This window comes from Phyllobates terribilis, unplaced genomic scaffold (assembly GCF_046119375.1).
Source record: "Phyllobates terribilis strain yellow unplaced genomic scaffold, ASM4611937v1 Scaffold_5__5_contigs__length_657084704, whole genome shotgun sequence".
Lineage (NCBI taxonomy): Eukaryota > Metazoa > Chordata > Amphibia > Anura > Dendrobatidae > Phyllobates > Phyllobates terribilis.
In genome coordinates, this window is record NW_027362765.1 from 625,496,981 (window position 1) to 625,521,797 (window position 24,817).

Consider the following 24,817-nt stretch of genomic DNA (forward strand, 5'->3'; position numbering starts at 1 on the left):
AGCCACAGGTAACACATGTACCACTGACACACTACATATCAGCCACAGCTAACACATATACCACTGACACACCTCATATCAGCCACAGGTAACACATATACCACTGACACCTCATATCAGCCACAGGTAACACATATACCACTGACACCTCATATCAGCCACAGGTAACACATATACCACTGACACACCTCATATCAGCCACAGGTAACACATATACCACTGACACACCTCATATCAGCCACAGTTCACACATATACCACTGACATCTCATATCAGCCACAGGTAACACATATAACACTGACACACCTCATATCAGCCACAGGTAACCCATATAACACTGACACACCACATATCAGCCAAAGGGAACACAAATACCACTGACACACCTCACATATCAACCACAGGTAACACATATACCACTGACACCTCACATATCAGCCACAGGTAACACATATACCACTGACACCTCACATATCAGCCACAGGTAACACATATACCACACACACCTCACATATCAGCCACAGGTAACAAATATACTAGTTACACCTCACATATCAGCCACAGGTAACACATATACCACTGACACACCTCACATCAGCCACAGGTAACACATGTACCACTGACACACCTCATATCAGCAACAGCTAACACATATACCACTGACACACCTCACATATCAGCCACAGGTAACACATGTGCCACTGACACCTCACATATCAGCCACAGGTAACACATGTACCACTGACACCTCACATATCAGCCACAGGTAACACATGTACCACTGACACACTTCATATCAGCCACAGCTAACACATATGCCACTGACACCTCACATATCAGCCACAGGAAACACATATACCACTGACACCTCACATATCAGCCACAGGTAACACATAAACCACTCACACCTCACATACCAGCCACAGGTAACACATATACCACTGACACACCTCATATCAGCCACAGTTCACACATATACCACTGACATACCTCACATATCAGCCACAGGTAACACATATACCACTGACACACCACATATCAGCCACAGGTAACACATATACCACTGACACACCACATATCAGCCACAGGTAACACATATACCACTGACACACCTCATATCAGTGACAGGTAACACATATACCACAGACACACCTAATATCAGCCACAGGTAAGACATATACCACTGACCCACCTCACATCAGCCACAGATAACACATGTACTACTGACACACCTCATATCAGCAACAGCTAACACATATACCACTGACACCTCACATATCAGCCACAAGTAACACATATACCACTGACACCTCACATATCAGCCACAGGTAACACATATAACACTGACACACCTCACATCAGCCACAGGTAACACATGTACTACTGACACACCTCATATCAGCAACAGCTAGCACATATACCACTGACACCTCACATATCAGCCACAGGTAACACATATACCACTGACACACCTCTCATACCAGCCACAGGTAACACATGTACCACTGACATCTCACATATCAGCCGCAGGTAACACATGTACCACTGACACCTCACATATCAGCCACAGGTAACACATGTACCACTGACACACTTCATATCAGCCACAGCTAACACATATACCACTGACACCTCACATATGAGCCACAGGTAACACATGTACCACTGACATTTCACATATCAGCCACAGGTAACACATAAACCACTCACATCTCACATATCAGCCACAGGTAACATATATACCACTGACACACCACATATCAGCCACAGGTAACACATATACCACGGACACCTCACATATCAGCCACAGGTAACACATATACCACTGACACACCTCATATCAGTCACAGGTAACACATATACCACTGACACCTTACATATCAGCCACAGGTAACACATATACCACTGACACACCTCACTTATCAGCCACAGGTAACAAATGTACCACTGACACCTCACATATCAGCCACACGTAACACATATACCACTGACACACCTCATATCAGCCACAGGTAACACATATACCACTGACACCTCATATCAGCCACAGGTAACACATGTACCACTGACACACCACATATCAGCCTCAGGTAACACATATACCACTGACACCTCACATATCAGCCACAGGTAACACATATACCACTGACACATCTCACATATCAGCCTCAGGTAACACATGTACCACTGACACCTCACATATCAGCCACAGGTAACACATATACCACTGACACACCTCACATATCAGCCACAGGTAACACATATACCACTGACACCTCACATATCAGCCACAGGTAACACATATACCACTGACACACCTCACATATCAGCCACAGGTAACACATATACCACTGACACCTCACATATCAGCCACAGGTAACACATATACCACTGACACACCTCACATATCAGCCACAGGTAACACATGTACCACTGACACCTCACATATCAGCCACAGGTAACACATATACCACTCACACCTCACATATCAGCCACAGGTAACACATATACCACTGACACACCTCACATATCAGCCACAGGTAACACATGTACCACTGACACCTCACATATCAGAGACAGGTAACACATATACCACTGACACACCTCACATATCAGCCACAGTGAACACATATACCACTGACACACCTCACATATCAACCACAGGTAACACATATACCACTGACACCTCACATATCAGCCACAGGTAACACATATACCACTGACACCTCACATATCAGCCACAGGTAACACATATACCACTCACACCTCACATATCAGCCACAGGAACAAATATACTAGTTACACCTCACATATCAGCCACAGGTAACACATATACCACTGACACACCTCACATCAGCCACAGGTAACACATTTACCACTGACACACCTCATATCAGCAACAGCTAACACATATACCACTGACACACCTCACATATCAGCCACAGGTAACACATGTGCCACTGACACCTAACATATCAGCCACAGGTAACACATGTACCACTGACACCTCACATATCAGCCACAGGTAACACATGTACCACTGACACACTTCATATCAGCCACTGCTAACACATATACCACTGACACCTCACATATCAGCCACAGGAAACACATATACCACTGACACCTCACATATCAGCCACAGGTAACACATAAACCACTCACACCTCACATACCAGCCACAGGTAACACATATACCACTGACACACCACACAGCAGCCACAGGTAACACATATACCACTGACATACCTCACATATCAGCCACAGGTAACACATATACCACTGACACACCACATATCAGCCACAGGTAACACATATACCACTGACACACCACATATCAGCCACAGGTAACACATATACCACTGACACACCTCATATCAGTGACAGGTAACACATATACCACAGACACACCTAATATCAGCCACAGGTAAGACATATACCACTGACCCACCTCACATCAGCCACAGATAACACATGTACTACTGACACACCTCATGTCAGCAACAGCTAACACATATCCCACTGACACCTCACATATCAGCCACAAGTAACACATATACCACTGACACCTCACATATCAGCCACAGGTAACACATATACACTGACACACCTCACATCAGCCACAGGTAACACATGTACTACTGACACACCTCATATCAGCAACAGCTAGCACATATACCACTGACACCTCACATATCAGCCACAGGTAACACATATACCACTGACACACCTCTCATACCAGCCACAGATAACACATGTACCACTGACATCTCACATATCAGCCACAGGTAACACATGTACCACTGACACCTCACATATCAGCCACAAGTAACACATGTACCACTGACACACTTCATATCAGCCACAGCTAACACATATACCACTGACACCTCACATATGAGCCACAGGTAACACATGTACCACTGACACCTCACATATCAGCCACAGGTAACACATAAACCACTCACACCTCACATATCAGCCACAGGTAACACATATACCACTGACACACCACATATCAGCCACAGGTAACACATATACCACGGACACCTCACATATCAGCCACAGGTAACACATATACCACTGACACACCTCATATCAGTCACAGGTAACACATATACCACTGACACCTTACATATCAGCCACAGGTAACACATATACCACTGACACACCTCACTTATCAGCCACAGGTAACACATGTACCACTGACACCTCACATATCAGCCACACGTAACACATATACCACTGACACACTTCATATCAGCCACAGGTAACACATATACCACTGACACACCTCATATCAGTCACAGGTAACACATATACCACTGACACCTTACATATCAGCCACAGGTAACACATATACCACTGACACACCTCACTTATCAGCCACAGGTAACACATGTACCACTGACACCTCACATATCAGCCACACGTAACACATATACCACTGACACACTTCATATCAGCCACAGGTAACACATATACCACTGACACCTCATATCAGCCACAGGTAACACATATACCACTGACACACCACATATCAGCCTCAGGTAACACATATACTACTGACACCTCACATATCAGTCACAGGTAACACATATACCACTGACACACCTCACATATCAGCCACAGGTAACACATGTACCACTGACACCTCACATATCAGCCACAGGTAACACATATACCACTCACACCTCACATATCAGCCACAGGTAACACATATACCACTGACACACCTCACATATCAGCCACAGGTAACACATGTACCACTGACACCTCACATATCAGCCACAGGTAACACATATACCACTGACACACCTCACATATCAGCCACAGGTAACACATATACCAATGACACCTCACATATCAGCCACAGGTAACACATATACCACTGACACACCTCATATCAGCCACAGGTAACACATGTACCACTGACACACCTCATATCAGCCACAGCTAACACATATACCACTGACACCTCACATATCAGCCACAGGTAACACATATACCACTGACACACCTCATATCAACCACAGGTAACACACATACCACTGACACACCTCATATCAGCCACAGGTAACACATATACCACTGACACCTCACATATCAGCCACAGGTAACACATGTACCACTGACACCTCACATATCAGCCACAGGTAACACATATACCACTGACACCTCACATATCAGCCACAGGTAACGCATATACCACTGACACACCTCAAATATCAGCCACAGGTAACACATGTAGCACTGACACCTCAAATATCAGCCACAGGTAACACATATACCACTGACACCTCACATATCAGCCACAGGTAACACATGTACCACTGACACACTACATATCAGCCACAGCTAACACATATACCACTGACACACCTCATATCAGCCACAGGTAACACATATACCACTGACACCTCATATCAGCCACAGGTAACACATATACCACTGACACCTCATATCAGCCACAGGTAACACATATACCACGGACACACCTCATATCAGCCACAGGTAACACATATACCACTGACACACCTCATATCAGCCACAGTTTACACATATACCACTGACATCTCATATCAGCCACAGGTAACACATATAACACTGACACACCTCATATCAGCCACAGGTAACCCATATAACACTGACACACCACATATCAGCCAAAGGGAACACAAATACCACTGACACACCTCACATATCAACCACAGGTAACACATATACCACTGACACCTCACATCTCAGCCACAGGTAACACATATACTACTGACACCTCACATATCAGCCACAGGTAACACATATACCACTCACACCTCACATATCAGCCACAGGTAACAAATATACTAGTTACACCTCACATATCAGCCACAGGTAACACATATACCACTGACACACCTCACATCAGCCACAGGTAACACATGTACCATTGACACACCTCATATCAGCAACAGCTAACAAATATACCACTGACACACCTCACATATCAGCCACAGGTAACACATGTGCCACTGACACCTCACATATCAGCCACAGGTAACACATGTACCACTGACACCTCACATATCAGCCACAGGTAACACATGTACCACTGACACACTTCATATCAGCCACAGCTAACACATATACCACTGACACCTCACATATCAGCCACAGGAAACACATATACCACTGACACCTCACATATCAGCCACAGGTAACACATAAACCACTCACACCTCACATACCAGCCACAGGTAACACATATACCACTGACACACCACATATCAGCCACAGGTAACACATATACCACGGACACCTCACATATCAGCCACAGGTAACACATATACCACTGACACACCTCATATCAGTCAGAGGTAACACATATACCACTGACACCTTACATATCAGCCACAGGTAACACATATACCACTGACACACCTCACTTATCAGCCACAGGTAACACATGTACCACTGACACCTCACATATCAGCCACACGTAACACATATACAACTGACACACCTCATATCAGCCACAGGTAACACATATACCACTGACACCTCATATCAGCCACAGGTAACACATATACCACTGACACACCACATATCAGCCTCAGGTAACACATATACCACTGACACCTCACATATCAGCCACAGGTAACACATATATCACTGACACATCTCACATATCAGCCTCAGGTAACACATGTACCACTGACACCTCACATAACAGCCACAGGTAACACATATACCACTGACACACCTCACATATCAGCCACAGGTAACACATATACCACTGACACCTCACACATCAGCCACAGGTAACACATATACCACTGACACACCTCACATATCAGCCACAGGTAACACATATACCACTGACACCTCACATATCAGTCACAGGTAACACATATACCACTGACACACCTCACATATCAGCCACAGGTAACACATGTACCACTGACACCTCACATATCAGCCACAGGTAACACATATACCACTCACACCTCACATATCAGCCACAGGTAACACATATACCACTGACACACCTCACATATCAGCCACAGGTAACACATGTACCACTGACACCTCACATGTCAGCCACAGGTAACACATATACCACTGACACTCCTCACATATCAGCCACAGGTAACACATATACCAATGACACCTCACATATCAGCCACAGGTAACACATATACTACTGACACACCTCACATATCAGCCACAGGTAACACATGTACCACTGACACCTCACATATCAGCCACAGGTAACACATATACCACTGACACACCTCACATATCAGCCACAGGTAACACATGTACCACTGACACCTCACATGTCAGCCACAGGTAACACATATACCACTGACACTCCTCACATATCAGCCACAGGTAACACATATACCAATGACACCTCACATATCAGCCACAGGTAACACATATACTACTGACACACCTCACATATCAGCCACAGGTAACACATGTACCACTGACACCTCACATATCAGCCACAGGTAACACATATACCACTGACACACAACATATCAGCCACAGGTAACACATATACCACTGACACATCTCACATATCAGCCTCAGGTAACACATGTACCACTGACACCTCACATATCAGCCACAGGTAACACATATACCACTGACACACCTCACATATCAGCCACAGGTAACACATATACCACTGACACCTCACATATCAGCCACAGGTAACACATATACTACTGACACAACTCACATATCAGCCACAGGTAACACATGTACCACTGACACCTCACATATCAGCCACAGGTAACACATATACCACTGACACATCCCACATATCAGCCTCAGGTAACACATGTACCACTGACACCTCACATATCAGCCACAGGTAACACATATACCACTGACACACCTCACATATCAGCCACAGGTAACACATATACCAATGACACCTCACATATCAGCCACAGGTAACATATATACCACTGACACACCTCACATATCAGCCACAGGTAACACATTTTCCACTGACACCTCACATATCAGCCACAGGTAACACATATACCACTCACACCTCACATATCAGCCACAGGTAACACATATACCACTGACACACCTCACATATCAGCAACAGGTATCACATGTTCCCCTGACACCTCACATATCAGCCACAGGTAACACATATACCACTGACACATCTCACATATCAGCTTCAGGTAACTCCTGTACCACTGACGCCTCACATATCAGCCACAGGTAACACATATACCACTGACAAACCTCACATATCAGCCACAGGTAACACATATACCACTGACACACCTCATATCAGCCACAGGTAACTTATATACCACTGACACCCCAAATATCAGCCACAGGTAACACATATACCACTGACACACCTCATATCAACCACAGGTAACACATATACCACTGACACACCTCATATCAGCCACAGGTAACACATATACCACTGACACCTCACATATCAGCCACAGGAAACAAATGTACCACTGACACCTCACATATCATCCACAGGTAACACATATACCACTGACACCTCACATATCAGCCACAGGTAACGCATATACCACTGACACACCTCAAATATCAGCCACAGGTAACACATGTAGCACTGACACCTCAAATATCAGCCACAGGTAACACATATACCACTGACACCTCACATATTAGCCACAGGTAACACATGTACCACTGACACACTACATATCAGTCACAGCTAACACATATACCACTGACACACCTCATATCAGCCACAGGTAACACATATACCACTGACACCTCATATCAGCCACAGGTAACACATATACCACTGACACACCTCATATCAGCCACAGGTAACACATATACCACTGACACACCTCATATCAGCCACAGGTAACACATATACCACTGACACCTCACATACCAGCCACAGGTAACACATAAACAACTGACACCTCACATATCAGCCACAGGTAACACATATACCACTGACATCTCATATCAGCCACAGATAACACAAATAACACTGACACACCTCATATCAGCCACAGGTAACACATATAACACTGACACACCACATATCAGCCACAGGGAACACATATACCACTGACACACCTCACATATCAGCCACAGGTAACACATATACCACTGACACACCTCACATATCAACCACAGGTAACACATATACCACTGACACCTCACATATCAGCCACAGGTAACACATATACCACTGACACCTCACATATCAGCCACAGGTAACATATATACCACTCACACCTCACATATCAGCCACAGGTAACACATATACCACTGACACACCTCACATATCAGCCACAGGTAACACATATACCACTGACACCTCACATATCAGCCACAGGTAACACATATACCACTGACACACCTCACATCAGCCACAGGTAACACATGTACCACTGACACACCTCATATCAGCCACAGGTAACACATGTACTACTGACACACCTCATATCAGCAACAGCTAACACATATACCACTGACACCTCACATATCAGCCACAGGTAACACATATACCACTGACACCTCACATATCAGCCACAGGTAACACATATGCCACTGACACACCTCACATACCAGCCACAGGTAACACATGTACCACTGACACCTCACATATCAGCCACAGGTAACACATGTACCACAGACACCTCACATATCAGCCACAGGTAACACATGTACCACTGACACACTTAATATCAGCCACAGCTAACACATATACCACTGACACCTCACATATCAGCCACAGGTAACACATGTACCTCTGAAACCTCACATATCAGCCACAGGTAACACATAAACCACTCAAACCTCACATATCAGCCACAGGTAACACATATACCACTGACACACCACATATCAGCCACAGGTAACACATATACCACTGACACACCTCACATATCAGCCACAGGTAGCACATATACCACTGACACACCTCACATATCAGCCACAGTTAACACATGTACCACTGACACCTCACATATCAGCTACAGGTAACACATATACCACTGACACCTCACATATCAGCCACAGGTAACACATGTACCTCTGACACCTCACATATCAGCCACAGGTAACACATGTACCACTGACACCTCACATATCAGCCACAGGTAACACATATTCCACTGACACATCTCACATATCAGCCTCAGGTAACTCCTGTACCACTGACACCTCACATATCAGTCACAGGTAACACATATACCACGGACACCTCACATATCAGCCACAGGTAACACATATACCACTGACACACCTCATATCAGTCACAGGTAACACATATACCACTGACACCTTACATATCAGCCACAGGTAACACATATACCACTGACACACCTCACTTATCAGCCACAGGTAACACATGTACCACTGACACCTCACATATCAGCCACACGTAACACATATACCACTGACACACCTCATATCAGCCACAGGTAACAGATATACCACTGACACCTCATATCAGCCACAGGTAACACATATACCACTGACACACCACATATCAGCCTCAGGTAACACATATACCACTGACACCTCACATATCAGCCACAGGTAACACATATACCACTGACACATCTCACATATCAGCCTCAGGTAACACATGTACCACTGACACCTCACATATCAGCCACAGGTAACACATATACCACTGACACACCTCACATATCAGCCACAGGTAACACATATACCACTGACACCTCACATATCAGCCACAGGTAACACATATACCACTGACTCACCTCACATATCAGCCACAGGTGACACATATACCACTGACACCTCACATATCAGCCCCAGGAAACACATATACCACTGACACACCTCACATATCAGCCAAAGGTAACACATATACCAATGACACCTCACATATCAGCCACAGGTAACACATATACCACTGACACACCTCATATCAGCCACAGGTAACACATGTACCACTGACACACCTCATATCAGCCACAGCTAACACATATACCACTGACACCTCACATATCTGCCACAGGTAACACATATACCACTGACACACCTCATGTCAACCACAGGTAACACATATACCACTGACACACCTCATATCAGCCACAGGTAACACATATACCACTGACACCTCACATATCAGCCACAGGTAGCACATGTACCACTGACACCTCACATATCAGCCACAGGTAACTCATATACCACTGACACCTCACATATCAGCCACAGGTAACGCATATACCACTGACACACCTCAAATATCAGCCACAGGTAACACATGTACCACTGACACCTCACATATCAGCCACAGGTAACATATATACCACTGACAGCTCACATATCAGCCACAGGTAACACATGTACCACTGACACACTTCATATCAGACACAGGTAACACATATACCACTGACACACCTCATATCAGCCACAGGTAACACATATACCACTGACACCTCATATCAGCCACAGGTAACACATATACCAGTGACACACCTCATATCAGCCACAGGTAACACATATTCCACTGACACACCTCATATCAGCCACAGTTCACACATATACCACTGACATCTCATATCAGCCACAGGTAACACATATAACACTGACACACCTCATATCATCCACAGGTAACACATATAACACTGACACACCACATATCAGCCACAGGGAACACATATACCACTGACACACCTCACATATCAACCACAGGTAACACATATACCACTGACACCTCACATATCAGCCACAGGTAACACATATACCACTGACACCTCACATATCAGCCACAGGTAACACATATACCACTCACACCTCACATATCAGCCACAGGTAACAAATATACTAGTTACACCTCACATATCAGCCACAGGTAACACATATACCACTGACACACCTCACATCACCCACAGGTAACACATGTACCACTGACACACCTCATATCAGCAAAAGCTAACACATATACCACTGACACACCTCACATATCAGCCACAGGTAACACATGTGCCACTGACACCTCACATATCAGCCACAGGTAACACATGTACCACTGAAACCTCACATATCAGCCACAGGTAACACATGTACCACTGACACACTTCATATCAGCCACAGCTAACACATATACCACTGACACCTCACATATCAGCCACAGGAAACACATATACCACTGACACCTCACATATCAGCCACAGGTAACACATAAACCACTCACACCTCACATACCAGCCACAGGTAACACATATACCACTGACACACCACAAAGCAGCCACAGGTAACACATATACCACTGACATACCTCACATATAAGCCACAGGTAACACATATACCACTGACACACCACATATCAGCCACAGGTAACACATATACCACTGACACACCACATATCAGCCACAGGTAACACATATACCACAGACAGACCTAATATCAGCCACAGGTAAGACATATACCACTGACCCACCTCACATCAGCCACAGATAATACATGTACTACTGGCACACCTCATATCAGCAACAGCTAACACATATACCACTGACACCTCACATGTCAGCCACAAGTAACACATATACCACTGACACCTCACATATCAGCCACAGGTAACACATATACCACTGACACACCTCACATCAGCCACAGGTAACACATGTACTACTGACACACCTCATATCAGCAACAGATAGCACATATACCACTGACACCTCACATATCAGCCACAGGTAACACATATACCACTGACACACCTCTCATACCAGCCACAGGTAACACATGTACCACTGACACCTCACATATCAGCCACAGGTAACACATGTACCACTGACACCTCACATATCAGCCACAGGTAACACATGTACCACTGACACACTTCATATCAGCCACAGCTAACACATATACCACTGACACACCTCACATATGAGCCACAGGTAACACATGTACCACTGACACCTCACATATCAGCCACAGGTAACACATAAACCACTCACACCTCACATATCAGCCACAGGTAACACATATACCACTGACACACCACATATCAGCCACAGGTAACACATATACCACGGACACGTCACATATCAGCCACAGGTAACACATATACCACTGACACACCTCATATCAGTCACAGGTAACACATATACCACTGACACCTTACATATCAGCCACAGGTAACACATGTACCACTGACACACCTCACTTATCAGCCACAGGTAACACATGTACCACTGACACCTCACATATCAGCCACACGTAACACATATACCACTGACACACCTCATATCAGCCACAGGTAAAACATATACCACTGACACCTCATATCAGCCACAGGTAACACATATACCACTGACACACCACATATCAGCCTCAGGTAACACATATACCACTGACACCTCACATATCAGCCACAGGTAACACATATACCACTGACACATCTCACATATCAGCCTCAGGTAACACATGTACCACTGACACCTCACATATCAGCCACAGGTAACACATATACCACTGACACACCTCACATATCAGCCATAGGTAACACATATACCACTGACACCTCACATATCAGCCACAGGTAACACATATACCACTGACACACCTCACATATCAGCCACAGGTAACACATATACCACTGACACCTCGCATATCAGCCACAGGTAACACATATATCACTGACACACCTCACATATCAGCCACAGGTAACACATGTACCACTGACACCTCACATATCAGCCACAGGTAACACATATACCACTCACACCTCACATTTCAGCCACAGGTAACACATATACCACTGACACACCTCACATATCAGCCACAGGTAACAAATGTACCACTGACACCTCACATATCAGCCACAGGTAACACATATACCACTGACACACCTCACATATCAGCCACAGGTAACACATATACCAATGACACCTCACATATCAGCCACAGGTAACACATATACCACTGACACACCTCATATCAGCCACAGGTAACACATGTACCACTGACACACCTCATATCAGCCACAGCTAACACATATATCACTGACACCTCACATATCAGCCACAGGTAACACATATAAAACTGACACACCTCATATCAACCACAGGTAACACATATACCACTGACACACCTCATATCAGCCACAGGTAACACATGTACCACTGACACCTCACATATCAGCCACAGGTAACTCATATACCACTGACACCTCACATATCAGCCACAGGTAACGCATATACCACTGACACACCTCAAATATCAGCCACAGGTAACACATGTACCACTGACACCTCACATATCAGCCACAGGTAACATATATACCACTGACACCTCACATATCAACCACAGGTAACACATGTACCACTGACACACTTCATATCAGACACAGCTAACACATATACCACTGACACACCTCATATCAGCCACAGGTAACACATATACCACTGACACCTCATATCAGCCACAGGTAACACATATACCACTGACACACCTCATATCAGCCACAGGTAACACATATACCACTGACATCTCATATCAGCCACAGGTAACACATATAACACTGACACACCTCATATCAGCCACAGGTAACACATATAACACTGACACACCACATATCAGCCACAGGGAACACATATACCACTGACACACCTCACATATCAAAAACAGGTAACACATATACCACTGACACCTCACATATCAGCCACAGGTAACACATATACCACTGACACCTCACATATCAGCCACAGGTAACACATATACCACTCACACCTCACATATCAGCCACAGGTAACACATATACTAGTTACACCTCACATATCAGACACAGGTAACACATATACCACTGACACACCTCACATCAGCCACAGGTAACACCTGTACCACTGACACACCTCATATCAGCAACAGCTAACACATATAAAACTGACACACTTCACATATCAGCCACAGGTAACACTTGTGCCACTGACACCTCACATATCAGCCACAGGTAACACATGTACCACTGACACCTCACACATCAGCCACAGGTAACACATGTACCACTGACACACTTCATATCAGCCACAGCTAACACATATACCACTGACACCTCACATATCAGCCACAGGAAACACATATACCACTGACACCTCACATATCAGCCACAGCTAACACATAAACCACTCACACCTCACATACCAGCCACAGGTAACACATATACCACTGACACACCACAAAGCAGCCACAGGTAACACATATACCACTGACACACCTCATATCAGTGACAGGTAACACATATACAACAGACACACCTAATATCAGCCACAGGTAAGACATATACCACTGACCCACCTCACATCAGCCACAGATAACACAAGTACTACTGACATACCTCATATCAGCAACAGCTAACACATATACCACTGACACCTCACATATCAGCCACAAGTAACACATAAACCACTGACACCTCACATGTCAGCCACAGGTAAGACATATACCACTGACCCACCTCACATCAGCCACAGATAACACAAGTACTACTGACACACCTCATATCAGCAACATCTAACACATATACCACTGACACCTCACATATCAGCCACAAGTAACACATATACCACTGACACCTCACATGTCAGCCACAGGTAACACATATACCACTGACACACCTCACATCAGCCACAGGTAACACATGTACTACTGACACACCTCATATCAGCAACAGCTAGCACATATACCACTGACACCTCACATATCAGCCACAGGTAACGCATATACCACTGACACACCTCAAATATCAGCCACAGGTAACACATGTACCACTGACACCTCACATATCAGCCACAGGTAACATATATACCACTGACAGCTCACATATCAGCCACAGGTAACACATGTACCACTGACACACTTCATATCAGACACAGGTAACACATATACCACTGACACACCTCATATCAGCCACAGGTAACACATATACCACTGACACCTCATATCAGCCACAGGTAACACATATACCAGTGATACACCTCATATCAGCCACAGGTAACACATATTCCACTGACACACCTCATATCAGCCACAGTTCACACATATACCACTGACATCTCATATCAGCCACAGGTAACACATATAACACTGACACACCTCATATCATCCACAGGTAACACATATAACACTGACACACCACATATCAGCCACAGGGAACACATATACCACTGACACACCTCACATATCAACCACAGGTAACACATATACCACTGACACCTCACATATCAGCCACAGGTAACACATATACCACTGACACCTCACATATCAGCCACAGGTAACACATATACCACTCACACCTCACATATCAGCCACAGGTAACAAATATACTAGTTACACCTCACATATCAGCCACAGGTAACACAAATACCACTGACACACCTCACATCACCCACAGGTAACACATGTACCACTGACACACCTTATATCAGCAACAGCTAACACATATACCACTGACACACCTCACATATCAGCCACAGGTAACACATGTGCCACTGACACCTCACATATCAGCCACAGGTAACACATGTACCACTGAAACCTCACATATCAGCCACAGGTAACACATGTACCACTGACACACTTCATATCAGCCACAGCTAACACATATACCACTGACACCTCACATATCAGCCACAGGAAACACATATACCACTGACACCTCACATATCAGCCACAGGTAACACATAAACCACTCACACCTCACATACCAGCCACAGGTAACACATATACCACTGACACACCACAAAGCAGCCACAGGTAACACATATACCACTGACATACCTCACATATAAGCCACAGGTAACACATATACCACTGACACACCACATATCAGCCACAGGTAACACATATACCACTGACACACCACATATCAGCCACAGGTAACACATATACCACTGACACACCTCATATCAGTGACAGGTGACACATATACCACAGACAGACCTAATATCAGCCACAGGTAAGACATATACCACTGACCCACCTCACATCAGCCACAGATAATACATGTACTACTGACACACCTCATATCAGCAACAGCTAACACATATACCACTGACACCTCACATATCAGCCACAAGTAACACATATACCACTGACACCTCACATATCAGCCACAGGTAACACATATACCACTGACACACCTCACATCAGCCACAGGTAACACATGTACTACTGACACACCTCATATCAGCAACAGATAGCACATATACCACTGACACCTCACATATCAGCCACAGGTAACACATATACCACTGACACACCTCTCATACCAGCCACAGGTAACACATGTACCACTGACACCTCACATATCAGCCACAGGTAACACATGTACCACTGACACCTCACATATCAGCCACAGGTAACACATGTACCACTGACACACTTCATATCAGCCACAGCTAACACATATACCACTGACACACCTCACATATGAGCCACAGGTAACACATGTACCACTGACACCTCACATATCAGCCACAGGTAACACATAAACCACTCACACCTCACATATCAGCCACAGGTAACACATATACCACTGACACACCACATATCAGCCACAGGTAACACATATACCACGGACACGTCACATATCAGCCACAGGTAACACATATACCACTGACACACCTCATATCAGTCACAGGTAACACATATACCACTGACACCTTACATATCAGCCACAGGTAACACATATACCACTGACACACCTCACTTATCAGCCACAGGTAACACATGTACCACTGACACCTCACATATCAGCCACACGTAACACATATACCACTGACACACCTCATATCAGCCACAGGTAAAACATATACCACTGACACCTCATATCAGCCACAGGTAACACATATACCACTGACACACCACATATCAGCCTCAGTTAACACATATACCACTGACACCTCACATATCAGCCACAGGTAACACATATACCACTGACACATCTCACATATCAGCCTCAGGTAACACATGTACCACTGACACCGCACATATCAGCCACAGGTAACACATATACCACTGACACACCTCACATATCAGCCATAGGTAACACATATACCACTGACACCTCACATATCAGCCACAGGTAACACATATACCACTGACACACCTCACATATCAGCCACAGGTAACACATATACCACTGACACCTCGCATATCAGCCACAGGTAACACATATATCACTGACACACCTCACATATCAGCCACAGGTAACACATGTACCACTGACACCTCACATATCAGCCACAGGTAACACATATACCACTCACACCTCACATTTCAGCCACAGGTAACACATATACCACTGACACACCTCACATATCAGCCACAGGTAACAAATGTACCACTGACACCTCACATATCAGCCACAGGTAACACATATACCACTGACACACCTCACATATCAGCCACAGGTAACACATATACCAATGACACCTCACATATCAGCCACAGGTAACACATATACCACTGACACACCTCATATCAGCCACAGGTAACACATGTACCACTGACACACCTCATATCAGCCACAGCTAACACATATACCACTGACACCTCACATATCAGCCACAGGTAACACATATAAAACTGACACACCTCATATCAACCACAGGTAACACATATACCACTGACACACCTCATATCAGCCACAGGTAACACATGTACCACTGACACCTCACATATCAGCCACAGGTAACTCATATACCACTGACACCTCACATATCAGCCACAGGTAACGCATATACCACTGACACACCTCAAATATCAGCCACAGGTAACACATGTACCACTGACACCTCACATATCAGCCACAGGTAACATATATACCACTGACACCTCACATATCAACCACAGGTAACACATGTACCACTGACACACTTCATATCAGACACAGCTAACACATATACCACTGACACACCTCATATCAGCCACAGGTAACACATATACCACTGACACCTCATATCAGCCACAGGTAACACATATACCACTGACACACCTCATATCAGCCACAGGTAACACATATACCACTGACACACCTCATATCAGCCACAGTTCACACATATACCACTGACATCTCATGTCAGCCACAGGTAACACATATAACACTGACACACCTCATATCAGCCACAGGTAACACATATAACACTGACACACCACATATCAGCCACAGGGAACACATATACCACTGACACACCTCACATATCAAAAACAGGTAACACATATACCACTGACACCTCACATATCAGCCACAGGTAACACATATACCACTGACACCTCACATATCAGCCACAGGTAACACATATACCACTCACACCTCACATATCAGCCACAGGTAACAAATATACTAGTTACACCTCACATATCAGCCACAGGTAACACATATACCACTGACACACCTCACATCAGCCACAGGTAACACCTGTACCACTGACACACCTCATATCAGCAACAGCTAACACATATACCACTGACACACCTCACATATCAGCCACAGGTAACACATGTGCCACTGACACCTCACATATCAGCCACAGGTAACACATGTACCACTGACACCTCACACATCAGCCACAGGTAACACATGTACCACTGACACACTTCATATCAGCCACAGCTAACACATATACCACTGACACCTCACATATCAGCCACAGGAAACACATATACCACTGACACCTCACATATCAGCCACAGGTAACACATAAACCACTCACACCTCACATACCAGCCACAGGTAACACATATACCACTGACACACCACAAAGCAGCCACAGGTAACACATATACCACTGACACACCTCATATCAGTGACAGGTAACACATATACAACAGACACACCTAATATCATCCACAGGTAAGACATATACCACTGACCCACCTCACATCAGCCACAGATAACACAAGTACTACTGACACACCTCATATCAGCAACAGCTAACACATATACTACTGACACCTCACATATCAGCCACAAGTAACACATATACCACTGACACTTCACATGTCAGCCACAGGTAACACATATACCACTGACACACCTCACATCAGCCACAGGTAACACATGTACTACTGACACACCTCATATCAGCAACAGCTAGCACATATACCACTGACACCTCACATATCAGCCACAGGTAACACATATACCACTGACACACCTCTCATACCAGCCACAGGTAACACATGTACCACTGACACCTCACATATCAGCCACAGGTAACACATGTACCACTGACACCTCACATATCAGCCACAGGTAACACATAAACCACTCACACCTCACATATCAGCCACAGGTAACACATATACCACTGACACACCACATATCAGCCACAGGTAACACATATACCACGGACACGTCACATATCAGCCATAGGTAACACATATACCACTGACACACCTCATATCAGTCACAGGTAACACATATACCATTGACACCTCACATATCAGCCACAGGTAACACATGTACCACTGACACCTCACATATCAGCCACAGGTAACACATGTACCACTGACACACTTCATATCAGCCACAGCTAACACATATACCACTGACACCTCACATATGAGCCACAGGTAACACATGTACCACTGACACCTCACATATCAGCCACAGGTAACACATAAACCACTCACACCTCACATATCAGCCAAAGGTAACACATATACCACTGACACACCACATATCAGCCACAGGTAACACATATACCACGGACACCTCACATATCAGCCACAGGTAACACATATACCACTGACACACCTCATATCAGTCACAGGTAACACATATACCACTGACACCTTACATATCAGCCACAGGTAACACATATACCACTGACACACCTCACATATCAGCCACAGGTAACACATGTACCACTGACACCTCACATATCAGCCACACGTAACACATATACCACTGACACACCTCATATCAGCCACAGGTAACACATATACCACTGACACCTCATATCAGCCACAGGTAACACATATACCACTGACACACCACATATCAGCCTCAGGTAACACATATACCACTGACACCTCACATATCAGCCACAGGTAACACATATACCACTGACACATCTCACATATCAGCCTCAGGTAACACATGTACCACTGACACCTCACATATCAGTCACAGGTAACACATATACCACTGACACACCTCACATATCAGCCACAGGTAACACATATACCACTGACACCTCACATATCAGCCACATTTAACACATATACCATTGACACACCTCACATATCAGCCACAGGTAACACATATACCACTGACACCTCACATATCAGCCACAGGTAACATATATACCACTGACACCTCACATATCAACCACAGGTAACACATGTACCACTGACACACTTCATATCAGACACAGCTAACACATATACCACTGACACACCTCATATCAGCCACAGGTAACACATATACCACTGACACCTCATATCAGCCACAGGTAACACATATACCACTGACACACCTCATATCAGCCACAGGTAACACATATACCACTGACACACCTCATATCAGCCACAGTTCACACATATACCACTGACATCTCATATCAGCCACAGGTAACACATATAACACTGACACACCTCATATCAGCCACAGGTAACACATATAACACTGACACACCACATATCAGCCACAGGGAACACATATACCACTGACACACCTCACATATCAACCACAGGTAACACATATACCACTGACACCTCACATATCAGCCACAAGTAACACATATACCACTGACACCTCACATATCAGCCACAGGTAACAAATATACTAGTTACACCTCACATATCAGCCACAGGTAACACATATACCACTGACACACCTCACATCAGCCACAGGTAACACCTGTACCACTGACACACCTCATATCAGCAACAGCTAACACATATACCACTGACACACCTCACATATCAGCCACAGGTAACACATGTGCCACTGACACCTCACATATCAGCCACAGGTGACACATGTACCACTGACACCTCACACATCAGCCACAGGTAACACATATACCACTGACACACTTCATATCAGCCACAGCTAACACATATACCACTGACACCTCACATATCAGCCACAGGAAACACATATACCACTGACACCTCACATATCAGCCACAGGTAACACATAAACCACTCACACCTCACATACCAGCCACAGGTAACACATATACCACTGACACACCACAAAGCAGCCACAGGTAACACATATACCACTGACACACCTCATATCAGCGACAGGTAACACATATACCACAGACACACCTAATATCAGCCACAGGTAAGACATATACCACTGACCCACCTCACATCAGCCACAGATAACACAAGTACTACTGACACACCTCATATCAGCAACAGCTAACACATATACCACTGACACCTCACATATCAGCCACAAGTAACACATATACCACTGACACCTCACATATCAGCCACAGGTAACACATATACCACTGACACACCTCACATCAGCCACAGGTAACACATGTACTACTGACACACCTCATATCAGCAACAGCTAGCACATATACCACTGACACCTCACATATCAGCCACAGGTAACATATATACCACTGACACACCTCTCATACCAGCCACAGGTAACACATGTACCATTGACACCTCACATATCAGCCACAGGTAACACATGTACCACTGACACCTCACATATCAGCCACAGGTAACACATGTACCACTGACACACTTCATATCAGCCACAGCTAACACATATACCACTGGCACCTCACATATGAGCCACAGGTAACACATGTACCACTGACACCTCACATATCAGCCACAGGAAACACATAAACCACTCACACCTCACATATCAGCCAAAGGTAACACATATACCACTGACACACCACATATCAGCCACAGGTAACACATATACCACGGACACCTCACATATCAGCCACAGGTAACACATATACCACTGACACACCTCATATCAGTCACAGGTAACACATATACCACTGACACCTTACATATCAGCCACAGGTAACACATATACCACTGACACACCTCACATATCAGCCACAGGTAACACATGTACCACTGACACCTCACATATCAGCCACACGTAACACATATACCACTGACACACCTCATATCAGCCACAGGTAACACATATACCACTGACACCTCATATCAGCCACAGGTAACACATATACCACTGACACAGCACATATCAGCCTCAGGTAACACATATACCACTGACACCTCACATATCAGCCACAGGTAACACATATACCACTGACACATCTCACATATCAGCCTCAGGTAACACATGTACCACTGACACCTCACATATCAGTCACAGGTAACACATATACCACTGACACACCTCACATATCAGCCACAGGTAACACATATACCACTGACACCTCACATATCAGCCACAGGTAACACATATACCACTGACACACCTCACATATCAGCCACAGGTAACACATATACCACTGACACCTCACATATCAGCCACAGGTAACACATATACCACTGACACACCTCACATATCAGCCACAGGTAACACATGTACCACTGACACCTCACATATCAGCCACAGGTAACACATATACCACTCATACCTAACATATCAGCCACAGGTAACACATATACCACTGACACACCTCACATATCAGTCACAGGTAACACATGTACCACTGACACCTCACATATCAGCCACAGGTAACACATATACCACTGACACACCTCACATATCAGCCACAGGTAACACATATAGCAATGACACCTCACATATCAGCCACAGGTAACACATATACCACTGACACACCTCATATCAGCCACAGGTAACACATGTACCACTGACACACCTCATATCAGCCACAGCTAACACATATACCACTGACACCTCACATATCAGCCAGAGGTAACACATATACCACTGACACACATCATATCAACCACAGGTAACACATATACCACTGACACACCTCATATCAGCCACAGGTAACACATATACCACTTACACCTCACATATCAACCACAGGTAACACATGTACCACTGACACCTCACATATCAGCCACAGGTAACTCATATACCACTGACACCTCACATATCAGCCACAGGTAACGCATATACCACTGACACACCTCAAATATCAGCCACAGGTAACACATGTACCACTGACACCTCACATATCAGCCACAGGTAACATATATACCACTGACACCTCACATATCAGCCACAGGTAACACATGTACCACTGACACACTTCATATCAGACACAGCTAACACATATACCACTGACACACCTCATATCAGCCACAGGTAACACATATACCACTGACACCTCATATCAGCCACAGGTAACACATATACCACTGACACACCTCATATCAGCCACAGGTAACACATTTACCACTGACACACCTCATATCAGCCACAGTTCACACATATACCACTGACATCTCATATCAGCCACAGGTAACACATATAACACTGACACACCTCATATCAGCCACAGGTAACACATATAACACTGACAATCCACATATCAGCCACAGGGAACACATATACCACTGACACACCTCAAATATCAACCAGAGGTAACACATATACCACTGACACCTCACATATCAGCCACAGGTAACACATATACCACTGACACCTCACATATCAGCCACAGGTAACACATATACCACTCACACCTCACATATCAGACACAGGTAACAAATATACTAGTTACACCTCACATATCAGCCACAGGTAACACATATACCACTGACACACCTCACATCAGCCACAGGTAACACATGTACCACT